Below are 13,858 nucleotides of genomic sequence, written 5' to 3' on the forward strand. Positions count from 1 at the left end.
AGTTGCACGTTAATCCACTATACAACAACATGTTGATGCATACTGGATTAACATGCAAATGCTTAAAGGAGCTTATATTTTTCTTTCTTTGATATTACTGTTTCTCTGTTTCCTCCCCACTTCGTCGAGACCGAGACAGACTGCAGGAGAAAATAAACGGTAAAAGATAGGCTGGCCGACAGAGCAACAAAGTTCACAACTTGGCACGAGGAGAGAACGCTTCGAGACTGTTGTTACCACAGGCAGCGGGCGTTCGTCAAAGGGGCTGCGCCACTTGCACAAGGTGTGGCTGCGCACTCCAAACAGTATGCAGGCAAGAAAAATATTAAATAAAGAAAAGAAGGGCACAGTGAATATACACGGCTGGGACTGGGCCACGGAGCCGATGCGTGGCCGCTTGACGTTCGTTCTTTTCTGCGATCATGGTTTCGCTGCAGGAATAGAAAACTGGGACCGGTCCAAAGTGAGCCGCCACTCGTGCAATGGCTTGCACAACAGTGACACTCGGCATGGCCAAGGGGGGGGGGGGGACGGCCGGAGTCGAGGAAGGGACAGTGACGCGAGCTCTTTAGCAGTGGCGGGGGCGGTCACATATTGCACGAAGTTGGGAAAACGCTGCTGCCGAGGCAACGTGACGCATGTGGTCGCAGGTTCTATATGGAGGGTCTGTAGGCCCTGCTGCAAGTCTGAGAAAAATGCAGTGGGACGCGTTGAAAACGCTTGAAATAAGAGCATTTTCGTCAAGTTATTGGCACCGTGTTCAATGCAGAGCAAAGAAAGCCTGGGGTGACCTCAGCTAAGCCGCATGCCATAGCGCAATCTGTTATCTTGTCTTGTGCCTTGTCTCGGCCTAGAACGACACAATTATGCTTCGAAGCCACTCTGCCTTTTCTAAAATATGTTTCCTTTTGTCGCTCTGGGCTGTGATATTTTGAATCCAGGTTGATGAAGCGTAGTTACTCGATAATGTCGCAAATATTACTATTGTGTTGGAAAGTGGCACTTTTATGTAAACACGCTTTAATTACAAACGAGGGTCGAACTCATCGTTCAGCAGGTACTCATAAAACATGAGCGCACGGAAGTTACTCTAATATCCACATGTTTCAGTAAGAGACTTCAAGTTTTAAGAGAGGGTATGGCCCAACGTCTTGAATCAGTGTTCACCACCCGAAGGCCTTGACTCGTGCCTGACTAAGACGTATCATAACAATTATAGAGTATACGTAGGCTGCAAATGAAAAAAGAATAGAATAAAGTTGAAATTTAATGAAGCGTTGAGCTGATATGCGAGAGAACCTTCAGTAAATTTCACATGTTGGATGTTGCCGAAGTTACCTATACATTTGATGTCCTTCCACCTTCTCTGAACTTGCACCGTGGAGACGTTGAGCTCTTTGTAGGCAGCCGTCCCTGTCTATAGCTTCAATTGTGGAAACTGCAAATGCGAGAAAATCCCCGAAATGTTCGGTGTGAAGTTCGGAAGCATGGAAGCGATGTTAAAGCTGTTAAGTGCCACGTTGCGCTACGCTTTGCAAGATCACCTCCAAAGTAGAATGCGCTTCTTTCACGCAGCCGCAGGTATAGCCGTTGTGATAAATGCGCTAATTTGTGAATAATTTAGAGCACATAGCCTCTTTCCCACGTTCTAGAAATTCCACAGGACGTGAGAACAGTAGCACTATATTTTTCATCAGGGGTGCACCCACCATCCTGTTGGGTCCTTACAAAGCACTGTGAGTTGGTGGGAGAGCGTTCTCGCGAGGATGATTACGAGAAGGGTTTGCACGTTGTATAGTTGCTCAGGTGCTACAGGTACTGCGAGGGCTTTTTTTCCACACTTGTTTCATTAATCTCATTTCATTTATTGTACCCTCAGGGCCAAACAAGCTAACTCAGAAGGGAGTGGTTCACGGTGAGAAATTCGTACAGCATTGGTAAAGCAGAAATACGGATGTAATGCATTTCGAGTACTTCTCGTGGTCTGTAAAAAAAAAAAAAGCGTTCACAGGCTGACAACGCTGTGCTCCTGCTTTTTGGGACCACCCAATTTAGCGAAAACACAACGTAACTCCTTATTGGACCTAAAACGAGAGAAAAGTTGAATCTGTCTAGAGGGAATAGCCCATAGAGACACGCTTAGTTCGTTATTTAGTATAATTAGTGAGTAGTATGGTGATCCAGCATACAGGTGCTCGTAAGTGCGGTGACGTTGGCATTATGGCTTTATATTTTCATAATTTCAATGACGCTAAAGGGAAACAAAAGGTGCGAATTGTTAGCTCTTGTGGTGTAAGAATGGTTATGGGGGTTGGCTGCAGGTCGCGACTTTGATCCCGACCGTGGTAGTCCCATTTCGATTGAGAGAATGCTGTACAATGTCAGTGCACGTTAATGAACAACAAATGGTCGAATTTTCCGGAGCACTCCGCTACAGCGTCTCCCAAAATCGTATCGTGGTTTTGGGATGGGGAACCAGAGTTATTGTGAGCTCCTGAGGTGTTTAGATTTTTTGCAATGTTTCGCGCTAGCTTTGTTTCATCACGGCGTGGGATGCTCGCAGCTCCTATTGACCGTAAAGAAAGCTGACGTCCCTGCCTTTTTTTTCATTCCTCCCTCTCTCTTTGTAGGATGTGTTTTAGGTTGGCGTAACTGAATCCAGGACCCATGAAGCACTAAGCTCGTTTTACAAGTGTCTTGCCCCGACCATCGAGGTTGGGGCAAGACTCTAATGACATCTCTATCAATCTAACGTAGCCGCGGAGCGCTTCCTTTCTCGCATCCCTGGTTACAACCCGCCGGAGAGCAATGCCTTCTGCCTCCGTCACGTGGTTTTTCTCTACGCATGGAGTCCACGCTGCCTGTAGGCAGAGTGCAGGCAGAGGAGACGCGCACCTGAAATACACATGCTGGCTCCCTTAATTGGGACGCCGAGGCGCGCGCCTGCTGACTGCAGCGTTACGTGTGGTGGGCATCTGCCTTGCGAAGCGCGAGCGAGGCATACCGCAGGCGTTTTGGAAGACACGCGCGTGCCCCGTGGGCCATTTATTCCGGGAATAAAGTCTGCCGGGGTAGCTTAGCAACCTGCGACGCTGCTCAGATGGAAGTCGTAAAGTCCCTGAAAAAAAAAAAAAACTGAAGTAACGCCATTCGTGTCAATGTGCAGGCTTATTTCCCCTCGCGTGCATAGCAGATAGTAAACGACGCTAGTTGAGAGGCTGTGTGGCTCTGGTCGCAAAGATGGGCGTGTGCTCATCTTTCCGTTAGAGCTCATTTGGGCTGTAGGCGGTGCACCAAAAGAGTGATTGAGGAAGCAAAATATAAAAAGTAACGTTAAATACGATGATTTGACGTGTATACAAGTTGCATGCAGTGGCAAAAACATCATCGCAAGCATGCAATACTCCAAGCGATAGCCCACGGTTTGCGTGCAGACGTGCGCAGCGGTGACGCTCTCGATGGCAACGTCACTACTGTCTGTATTAACTCGGTGGTGATAGAAATCTGCAGCATGACGCACTAGCTTTTGTAACGGTATCACAAATGCCATATTGTTTGTCCACTTTCGCGAGCACGCGCTCCCCGAACAGATGCCACCGGCGTACCCTTTCAGCATAACCGAGACACGGCTGCTCGATGACCACACGGCGCTGCTGTGTCCGAGAGAGAGAGATTGACTTTATTGAAACATATCCTGAGGAGCTGAGAAAGGGCCATAACGACCCTTAACTCAACCTGGAGGCTCCACCCAGGATGGCACTGACAGCCGAAGGCTTGTAACGATGTCGCGGGCCGGACCACCTGTAGTTACTGCTTGTATTCGTTGCTCATGAGGGCTTTCGGCCAAGCCTCTTGGGTATTTAGTTAGAGCAAAGAACCCCTTAATAAAGAAGAGAAAGTTCAAAACTACGTATCCTGGTTCCCAGCCCACATGGGACAGTTACCGGGACTCGACCACTGCAATCCCAACGAAGAGGTCAACCGCCTGGCGCGTGAGTTCACACGCCGCGCCGCAGACAACGACGCCTCGACATGTGAGCGGTACGAGAATCTCTGCAGCCGGGACAAAGCACTCACATACCACTACATCACTTCACATTACCGGGGACAAAGACGTGCTTTCCCAGCACCACACCCAAAACTTAACAAAGCACACGCTCTAACTCCAAGAAGATTGCTAACACGTACGTACATAACACCATCCACCTTACAGAGAGTCGACCCCGACACACCAACCACATGCTCCCTTTGCAACCATCCATATTGCAATTTCGAGCACATTCTATCTATCTATCTATCTATCTATCTATCTATCTATCTATCTATCTATCTATCTATCTATCTATCTATCTATCTATCTATCTATCTATCTATCTATCTATCTATCTATCTATCTATCTATCTATCTATCTACGACTTTTAGCTCTCCTGGCCGTTTCGGTAATGATAACAATACCGAATTTAGTATGGCATAACATGACTGTATGAAGAACATATCCGACTAGTCATAACATGAAAATCATGACATGAATGTCACAAATGTCATCATATACATTTCATGGTCCTGTAGCTCTTGCGGTGGTTTCGTTCACATGGCATGTTGCAAAACTGGTATGGTACGGCATGATTGCATGGCGAACACAATCGACAGACCCTAACATGATAATTATGAGATGCGTGTCGTGTAACAACATGACTACATTCCACGCTCATGATGTGCTCGCGGCCATTTCGCTAGCGTCACATATACCGAATTCGGTATTACAGTACGTGAATGGATGACGAAGGTATATGACTGATGCAAACGTGATAATCATGATATGCGTGTCATGTAACAACATGACTACATGCGATGCTCATGATGCGCTCACGGTCGTTTCGCTAGCTCCGCATATACCAAATTTGGTATGACGTGACGTCAATAGATGACGAAGATAAATGACACGTCCAAACATGAGAAATCATGATATGCGTGTCATTTAAAACATGACATGCTACGCTCATAGCGTGCTCGGGGCCGTTTCGCTAGCTCAACATATATCAAATTTGGCATCACGTGACGTGAATAGACGACGAAGGTCAATGACACGCCCTAATAATATAAATCATGACATGGAAGTCATGTATTCAGCATAATTTACGTTCACCTCGTAACGTTGTGCTGATTTTAAAGTGACAAATCAACCTTACTCGTTCGTGCTTCGCATATCATCAATTCTCACTGTACGTGGGATCTGGCCTGTTTTTTTTTTTTCAGCACAAAATAAGCCAGAAAATACAACAGTTACGTTTGTTTATTTTGCCTTTCTCTTCTCGACGTGAGGTGGTGCCTCGTCGCGTAGAAGCCGTCTGGACGTGTTCCATTTCTCGGACAGCATGGGCTCGGTGCTGTATTCCAAGCTGTCTGCGTAGTTGGGATATCCTAATATATGTTCACGCACAGTTGGAGCTGGCATCATAATTGCGGTAATTATAACCATTAGAACATTTTTATATAAAAATGGCATTCAAAGTTTTATCAGGGTGAAGACAATGTACTCGAAGAGCAAGCGCATTGTGCGTGCTCTGCATAAAAACAGAGGTTGGCAAAACAGAAAATGAAATGATAATAAAAGCTGTGACGCGCATCGCAGACCCGGTTTCTTTCTTTCTTTCTTTCGTCCTTCCTTTCTTTCTTTCTTTCTTTCTTTCTTTCTTTCTTTCTTTCTTTCTTTCTTTCTTTCTTTCTTTCTTTCTTTGTGCGGTACCGGCAACGGAAGGCGCTGCTGACAGTAAAGGGGAAGAAAAAAAAAAAAAAGCAACTTATGTCGCAGCTGTGCTACTGAGCCATTTTTATCTGCCGCTCGTACGCTCGGCTTTCTGCCAAACAGAGTGCGCTAAACGTGGACGAGGTGGCCGAGAGGTTAAGGCGATGGACTGCTAATCCATTGGGCTCTGCCCGCGTGGGTTCGAATCCCATCCTCGTCGGAATTTTTTTTTCTGTTTCTGAGGACACTTGTACCAAATACGGTCAGACGTGTCGTCAGTTTCCTATACAGGGAAGCATTGACTACTCCTGTAAAATGATTTGCGATGGGTGTGCAGAAGCCAAGCAAGGAAACAGACTTTCTTTCTCTCGCTCTTATTTGATAAATCCTTGCCTACGGCACACTGTTTGTACATGCATTAAATGCAGATTTTTTCTCAATAGGGAAGTTTATTTTACATTTATTTTTTGTACTTTGGTAACCTGGCACGACCCGCGGTGAGAGATAGGCCATGAAATAAACTTCTTTAGAAGTGAAATTATTTTGACCCTGCTTTAGAAGTGAAATTATTTTGTTCTGAAGAAGTTTAAAAATAGATAATTGATGAAACAACTCATTGGTGTAATCAAGAAAAAATAAATGACTAACAGCAGTCCAATATCTTTGTAGAAGAAGATATTTTATTTCAATTCTATTCTACCTGTACCAAAAGTAGTGTCCGCATCACGTTCCTTTGTTTTTTGTATGTTGCGAGCAGATCTTGGCGCAGGTGCAATGAATTTCGTAGGAACAAAATACCCGGAAGGATACCAAAACTTTTTCGACGTGACGCAACGTCCTAATGAAACAAACTGAAGCAAGTTGGCACCCGCGCAAAGATGAGTGCCGCGATTCCGGAAAGAGCCAGACAGTCGGTTGCTTCATCTCTTTTGAGACGTCATGGCTAGCCGCACTTCCCCGCTGATGAGCGCATTAGGGATTTCGGCTCTCTGCATTTGACACACTGCATGGGTACACGTGTTTGGGATGAAGCAACACGTGCATTGTGAACAGATTGTGTGTGTTGTGGAGGAGGGGGGAGAAGAGTATGTGGGGGGGGGGGGGTAGGTGGGACGAGGGGGGGGAGGGAGGTTCTATTTAGGATGACAGGAGTGCAACATCAAATGCGCACGACGCGTCAGTCAATCTCCTGACATCCACCCGCAGTGTATATTCTCGGAATGCGCGCGTTCCCATTTTGCACTGCGCCGTCCCACTAACTGAAAACGCGCAGTGGCTTCAAATATTCCTATACAATATGTATATTTGTATCCGCTCTTTAAAGCTGCATCTGAAAGGAAGCAGCAATGTTTCACCATGCAACGGTGTAACTTTCGCATAATGGCGTAACGGTATATATGGGGGCGAATGATGCAAGAGGTTTACATATCTCTGAATTGGCGGCACTTAGGGCCGAGAACTCGGTTGGTTATAACTGCAAACCTCGCGCGTTGTGCTCGAGGGCTCCTTAGAACTGTTTCCGTGAGACGACGCCACAGTCCTTCCAGCCCAACTCCCAATGAGCGACCATCGTTCTTGAGACACGCAAATTTCTTCCAAAACAAGAGGATTTTATACCGTGCCGCGGCAGCATCGCTTTATTAGCAGGCGATGGACGAAAACTTTCGTGTAGTGAGATTTCGCTGCATGCTAAAGGTCGTGCAACTATTCTGGGGCTTCCTTTACATTAACTGCGGACACTTTAAGAGGCCAGCTTGTCGCGTATGCAGTCGTCGTCGCTTGGCGCATGCTTTATGTATGCATAGCGCATTGCCACGTCGCGGTGGTCTAGTGGTACTCGGCTGCTGACCCACAGGTCGCGGGATCGAATCCCGGTTGCGGCGGCTGCATTTCCGATGGAGGCGGAAATGCTGTAGGCCCGTATGCTCAGCTTTGGGTGCACGTTAAAGAACCCCAGGTGGTCGAAATTTTCGGAGACCTCCACTACGGCATCTCTCATAATCACATGGTGGTTTTGGGACGTTAAACCCCACATATCGATCAAATCATATATAGCGTATTGCTTTGTTCGCGCACGCCAAGGAGCAGTATATTCTTCCTTGTTCTTCGAGCGCCTCGATGATGATACTGACCGTCATAAAAAAAGAAAAATACTACTCCACTTGCCATAACGCAGGCAAAACAATGTATCAAATAGGAAAAAAAAGCGGAAGAAAGTGTGAAACATCAAGATAAAGAAAGGGGGGAATGTAAAAAGATTTTGAAAAAAAAAAACGTGGGTGATCCCCCTATACATACGAATCGGTATAACACGAAAGGGAAGCGAGTCTTTACAGGGGCGGTTGAGCGTTTATTGTGCATTGTTTGAGCAACAATTGCAAAGTCACGTTACGAACGGCAAGCAGCTCGAAACTTGCAGCGCACGGCTCGGGCAGAAAGCACGCGCGAAATTAGCATGCACAGCACGAGCGCCGACTAACAACTGTCACAGCTCGACACTTCAAACGCGCTGTTCAAACAGAAAGACGGTCGAAACAAGCGAACATGTGTACGCAGGACAAGCGCGAACAAGTGTCACAATTCTTCCGGCGTCGTGTGTCATCAGCGCACTCCTTTCGTAAACGCGGCCGTGGCAGCCCGCGAAGTGACGTTCGTACTCTCCAGAATTACACGAGTCTGATAAGCGCACACGGGGGGGGGGGGGGGGGAAGGCAGCGCGCACCACCTCGCTAGTATACTAATGAAAAGGCGCTAAAGTTTCGAAGCTCTAAAGACCATAAAGTTTTCTAATATACACTAGAGGGCACTCTGACGCTAGTGTCTATGGGAGCTGCAACGCACGGCGCTTCGGCGAGCATGGGAATGATGGGTACTACTCACATTTGTCTAATCTTAGTACTCCTGGCCTGCTTTTGGCTCCGTGTGTGTTCGTGTGGCTTGGAGCTGTTTTCTCACGAAACAAAAATCAGCAAATGTATGTTCTGCGGTTGCGCCGCCCCCTTATTATTCTAGATATACCTTTCTAAATCGAATCACGAAGTTCAAAAGGGTTGAATCTTTCTTTCAAAACAAAACCGAAACAGAGCAATAAACGAAGCCGCAAGTGCGATTCGCCGCCCTCAAGTACGAAGACTAGGCTACCCATCATTCCCATGGTCACTGAACCATCGCAGCAACAGAGTCCCCTCTAGTTAATTTTAAGAAACTCTATGCTAAAGACTGCCAATCGGTCTAAATAAATCGCTTTCCATTAGCACTTTACACAACGTACGCTCCGTGGCGTAGTGGTCAACGCTGCACGCTCAAGATCTATAGATGTTGCTGGTTCGATTCCGTGCGGCTTGCTTTTGGTTTTTTTTTCTGTACAATTAAGAATCAATTTTTACGTCACTTCCGTGACAGAAGTACGTCAGCGGAGCCGTGGTGTACCCCGCCATAAAACACTTACGTGTCAAAAAAGAAAAGAATGAGAGGATGAAAGTGGGAAACAACCCAAGATAAGTGTTGTGGCTCGAATGGGTTGGTCATGCATGAACTTAGCTTGCATTAGCGCGATAAGGCGGAAAAGATGACACAGACGTAAAGAGAAAGGTAGGCGCTAAACTTCGAACTGTTTATTTCATGCCCTTGCCGTCCATCCTATAGATGCGCCAAAACACAAGAGTTGCTGTCCAGCTCCGCACTTCCTTGACACCACTAGGGCGAGCTGTCTCAGCTCTTTCTTTCAACCAGCTTTAGATTATATTGATCCACAGATTTAACTATACGAGCCCGACACACGCAAGGTTTATACAGCTGCAACTAAAACGAGTCCTTGCTGCTTAAGAAAATTCTGTTCCGAAGTTGGTGAACATATATGAATATAAAGAAAATGCTGTCATCCACACTGCAAGGGCAGTGGGGACACTATGCCTATCTCCCAAATTTCTCACACCCCACATTCCTCACTCTTTAAACAACTGTGCACCTCAAGGTAGCTGTTGATGGACGACGATTGACTAGATTTGCCGGTGCAGTCACAGCTTCTTATTAAATGGCGTGCACTCATCTCTGATGAGACACTGTCGGCCACAAGACTGCCCGTTAAACTTGCGTGTATTCGAGCTCACCACGACGTTGTGGAATTTGGCGAGCCCGCTCACAGCCGATATAGAAAGTAATCATTTTCCCCTTCGGTAATGCTAATGCTATAACTCCGGGTGCTATCGACACGAGATCAGTGCCGACCGACCGGAAATCATGCGCTCCGCGGACAGCGACTGGCAAGAGTGGCGCTCTTCGTCGAAGCGGATCACTGCGGACGGTCGCGAAATCGGGAAGGCTTCGACGGGGTGATTTGATTTTAGCCCGGATAGCCAGATTGGAAAGAATGCGCGTCGCATTGCAGGACCGGCTCATCGAAAGAAAAAGAGAGATATAGCATAGCGCAGCCGCATCGCTCTTGACGAGGTGTATACGCACGTACTTACACTGCTAGGAAATCAGATATAAATGAAGTACGAACGCTGACGGCTGCAGACGTTATGCCACATCGCCGCGCTTATGTTATATCGCTCTGATGGGACCCGTGGGAGACAGGGGAAAAAAAAGGACGTCAAGCGGGAGAAAGAGAGTAATATTGATCCGTGCCGCTCTTAAAAAAAAAGCCTAATTGTCGCGCCAATAACTCACCTATTCTGAAAGCAGTCATCAAAGATGTAAATGTTATGAGTTTTACGTTCATGCGTAAATGTCTCTGAAAAAAAAAAAAGCTACGATATGAAGGTGGCACTCGAACCGACGCAGTCAGAGGTCTGTGGATTAGCAGTACATTGCGTTTTACCACTCGGCCACCTCGCTTTTAGGAGCTTGCTGCTTTTGCTTGCGGCTTGTCCTATATCGATGGGTGACGTGTACACAATTGTTGCCTGTACATTTCTGCGGTCGGGCTCAATGTTGCCTTTCCTGATTTCAACATGAACCCACCACCAAGGCAAATAAAGCCCCTAAAACCAGAGTGAGTCCAAGGCGCCGCGCGAATATATGGAAGGAGAGAGGGCCTTTCGCGGTGAACTCCCGCGCCGCGGCGCTGCAGTGCCAGACCCATGGGCTTTCTCCACGGCGAAAGCCGCGTCAAAGCGGCGGGCGTCTGCCACGTACCCAATATTTCGGCCGCTATTTGCCAATGTTGTGGTAATATGGGCAAGGTTTATCATTGGTTCATACAGCTGCAACTAAATCGTCTTCTCACGGTATTGATGGAATTAACAGTAATTTTTTAAAGAATACCAAAGAATACAGTTCCATCATCCTTAAATGCATATTTTCACAATCGTATCATGATGGTGTACTAGCTCAAGACTGGAGAACTGCTGTGATTATTCCAGTACATAAAGGCGGTGATAAACATAGTCCATCTAACTATCGTCTTATATCTCTCACATGTGTACCATGCAAAATAATGGAACATATAACATTTTCTCATCTTGTTAATTTTCTAGAGGATAATAACTTCTTCTCTTCAACTCAGCATGGCTTTCCAAAGATTTTTTCTTGTGATACTCAACTAATTTCTTTTACTAATGATTTGCATTTATTTTTGGACTCTGCTCTTTAACTGACTGTATATTTCTTGACTTTGCTAAAGCGTTTGATAAAGTTAACCATTCCCTGCTCTTATATAAACTAAGTGTTCTAAAAATTGACCCAGCAGTTTTTAACTGGATTCATGCATTCCTTTCTTCTCGTGTTCAATTTGTCAGCACTAACGATGTTAATTCTTCCACTGCACCGGTTGATTCTGGGGTTCCTCAAGGATCAGTACTTGGCGTCCTGCTATTCCTAATCTATATAAATGACTTACCTTCTACTATTACTTCCAACATTTGTTTGTTCGCTGACGACTGTGTGATTTACCGTAAAATATCTAATGACAGTGATATTCATTCTCTGCAGGCTGATCTCAATAACATACTTCATTGGTGTCATATTTGGAAAATGGAACTAAACATTCAAAAATGCAAGTCTATGAGGATTTCTCGGTCAAGTACAACTTGTCCAACTTACTTTCTTCACAGTCACCCCCTTGAAACTGTAAAATCTTACCGGTACCTCGGCGTCCACATAACTAACACTTTGTCCTGGAAATTACATACAGAACATATAGCGTCCAAAGCTAATAAAACACTGGGTTACCTTCGAAGAAACTTCTTTCTTGCTCCATCGTCACTAAAGTTATTGCTATATACCACATACGTCCGTCCTCAAATGGAATACGCTTCATCTGTTTGGGACTCCGGTCAGGTAACATTATCACACATGTTGGAATTCGTTCAAAATCGTGCAGCTCGTTTCATTTTGGCTAACTACCATCGTTCAGCTAGTGTCACACAAATGAAGGCATCTCTAAACCTCATCCCACTAGTTACCCGCCGAAAGCGCACTCGCATTTGCATGTTTCATAAGATATTTTATCATAATTCGAAACTCCGTTCCCGTTTAATCCAAGCTGCTCCCTTCATTTCTCTTCGCCGTAATCACCAACAAAAAGTCACAGTCCCCCATTGTAACACAGTAACATATGCCCAGTCATATCTCCTAAGAACTTGTAATGAATGGAATTCCCTGCCTGCATCAATAACAAGCATCAATGAACTCATTCAATTTAAGAATGTCCTTAAAACAATGATTACCTAATTACCCCCTGTATGTTTGTTGAACAGTTTATTTATATTGCTTTGTGCCTTCACCATGTAATAAAAATAAAATTAGTGTTATCATTTGCTTTATTATGATGTGAGTTAGGAGTAATAATCTTTGTACCCCAATTAGTGACAACATTTTTATGCCATTTGCTTTGTATTTCTTGTTTTTTTCATTGTTGTGCATGCCCTTCCCCTCTGAATTGTACTGTGTACCCTGAGGGTAAAAATAAAATAAAAAATAAAATAAAAAATAAAAATATTGCGTCACTTCACTACCATACTATAGCGACTCACGACACAGATAACACGTTGGGTAGTTCTAGAGTGGGGACCTTGTATACTGTTATAGGGAAGAAAGAAGCTGTTGCTGACGTGGGTTGAAGTGGAGCAATTCATAGGTCAGGCTGGTGACCTTTCGTATGACGCGGTAAGGGCCAGCGTAACGGGACATGAGCTTTTCGCAGAGACCGACACGTCGACATGGTAACCAAATCAAGACGAGCGACCCCGGAGAGTACTGCATGCCGCGGTGCGGGTGATCTTAGGCACTCCTTTGGTTAACCTGCGAGGCACATAAACGATCCCAGGTGACTTGGCGGGTGAAAACGACACTGGCCAGGGCATCACGAGCGTAGGCAGTCGATGAGGTGGAGTCAGATTGGAGCATGGTGTCCATGGGTGAAGTTGAGTCATAACCAAACAGTATTAAAAAGGGGAAAATCCAGCTGCGTCATGAAAGAAAGAGTTGCAAGCGAAGGTGACATAATGTCAGTGGATGTCCCACTCTTTGTGATTCTTTGAGACGTGCATTGCTAACATGTTTGTGAGGGTACAGTGAGGCGTTCGGTGAGGCCGTTGGTTTATGCGTAGTGCGCCGTAGTGAACTTGTCGTGGGTGGAGCAGAATCGCAGCAGCTCATCGACTGCTCTAGATATAAAATAGCGGCCGTGGTCGGCAATGAACTGAGGAGGAGCACCCTGACGCAGAAAGATCTCATGAAGAATGAAATCGACTACATCAGTAGCGCAGCTGGTGGGGAGGGCTCGTGTAACGGCGTACCGCGTTGCTTAGTCGGTAGCGACAGCAATACACCTATCACCGGTGGCCGACGTGGGAAAAGTTCTCAGAATATTGAAGCTGACTAAAATGGCTCACATGGTATTTCAATGGGCTGAAGGGTACCAGCAGGCCCCATCGCAGGTGTCTTGCGGCGCTGGCAGAGGTCGCACGCTGCAACGTACTGCCACAAAGAACGCTAGAGGCCAGGCCAAAAAAAAAAAAAAAATGTTGGCGAACGCGATCATACGTGCGTGACACCCCTATAGCGGTGGCTACATCATCAAGCTGGGCCAAGACGTCTGAGTGGAGATGCGCCGGAACAATGAGCTAAAGCTCAGCACCATCAGGGCGGGCGTTGTAAGGTGTCGT

General features: G+C 46.0%; 1 protein-coding gene and 1 non-coding gene across 5 annotated transcripts in view; both read left to right on the forward strand.

Annotated features, from left to right (window-relative positions):
- Pka-C3 (Protein kinase, cAMP-dependent, catalytic subunit 3) overlaps positions 1-13,858 on the forward strand; it is a 144,443-nt gene that overhangs the window by 65,239 nt on the left and 65,346 nt on the right. The gene's annotated exons all lie outside the window — the stretch shown is intronic.
- TRNAS-GCU (transfer RNA serine (anticodon GCU)) lies at positions 5,886-5,967 on the forward strand. Its single transcript has one exon. It is a non-coding gene; the product is annotated as a tRNA-Ser (tRNA).

Source organism: Rhipicephalus microplus, chromosome 1 (assembly GCF_043290135.1).
Source record: "Rhipicephalus microplus isolate Deutch F79 chromosome 1, USDA_Rmic, whole genome shotgun sequence".
Taxonomy (NCBI): domain Eukaryota; kingdom Metazoa; phylum Arthropoda; class Arachnida; order Ixodida; family Ixodidae; genus Rhipicephalus; species Rhipicephalus microplus.